Consider the following 1,571-nt stretch of genomic DNA (forward strand, 5'->3'; position numbering starts at 1 on the left):
ACTTAACAAGCGTCTTCAGAGCATCAATATCAATTCCAACATGTCGGCCCCTTAAAGCTGAAAATCACCTGAACGAAATTTGCTGAACCATCGTTGACACTTACGAACATTCAAAATATTCATTGATATTCTTTATGGCTACAGAGGCGTTGTTTCCCTTCTTGTATTCAAACAGCATTACATTCCGAATGTGTGTATCGTCGTGAGTCATCACTATAAGAGATTAGGGTATACTAAAACTTTACACATTATATAGGCTACACTAACGTGACGTTTAGGCGTTTCTTTTAACTATTATAGGTGATGGTTGATGAAAGTGTTCCAAAACGCGAAATTAATTTTTTGACGACCTAATATAATAGTACTAGCTGTTGTACCCGTTCAATTCACGGGGAAGACATAAGGGAGCAAGTTATTAATCTAATCTTAATTACGTAGGATATAAACAAACTATTTTATTTTTGAGTTTTATTTTCTGTCAAAAAAAAAAACAAATTCTAAAAATTCTAAAACACGTAATTTGTCATGAAACTTTACAAAACAAGAATAATTATAAAGAAGAACGCCACTCAGACAAACAAACGAAACGGTAATCATAGAACTATAATACTAGAATACCATAAAGGTATTAAAATCTGTTAATGACTGTCTTTCTTTATTCATAAAATATTGATTTTACATCTATTGTAAATAATCCCCCACCCTCACCCCACAAATATCTATATATCAACCAATGTACGTTTATGTGTATAACAATTTCCGGAGATTTTGACGTTGGAAACATTGTGGGTTGTATTTGTACTTAAGTTTTTATAACAGGAGAAAGAATGGGGAATTAGAGTGAAGATATTTGTAGTACATAAACAAACCAGCTATAATTAGTTTTATGTATGTGTGTGAAAACATTCATGTGTATATATATATATATATATATATCAAAAAATGAAATCGATATCTTACTTCATTGATACAATAAAAAAGATATAATTTATTATGCTTTTAAAAACACACCTTTACATTTGTTTTAGGAATGAGAGTTTAAAACCAGGAAAGAAGTTGAAAAATCTTATTACCTCGAGAAATAACGTTGGTTCAATTGATTCCTTACAAGTTCACTGGACTAAGAGTCCCGTGTCTATCTTCGACCCTGAATTCTGGCACAGTAAAAAAGGCAAGGGCAGAAATGAGCTATTTCTTCGATCCATCAAAGTTAACCCTCTGAATGGAGCTTCTCGTCAGTAAGTAGTACAGAAATTTATGTTCCTTATTTTCACTTTGAAATCTTTAAATACCAAAGCTAAATTTTCATATTACGTAAGTTAACGCGAAAAGATAATTTCGTTATAAAGTTGAATCACGTATTGTAAAACGCCTGTCCTGTTATTTTTAATCTCACCTGAGTTTATAATATAATGTCACCTCTCAGCAGTTTTATGATCATATTCTGAAAACTAGAACGATATCTCCAAGTGATGTTTTTTTTTTCAGGTTTAAAAATCTACGTTTTCCAACACACGCTTTTCTGTACTAACTTCTGAAATGAAAAGTAATATGGAACATTCCTAGCTAAC

This window comes from Limulus polyphemus, unplaced genomic scaffold (assembly GCF_000517525.1).
Source record: "Limulus polyphemus unplaced genomic scaffold, Limulus_polyphemus-2.1.2 Scaffold9213, whole genome shotgun sequence".
In the NCBI taxonomy this organism is placed as follows: Eukaryota; Metazoa; Arthropoda; class Merostomata; order Xiphosura; family Limulidae; genus Limulus; species Limulus polyphemus.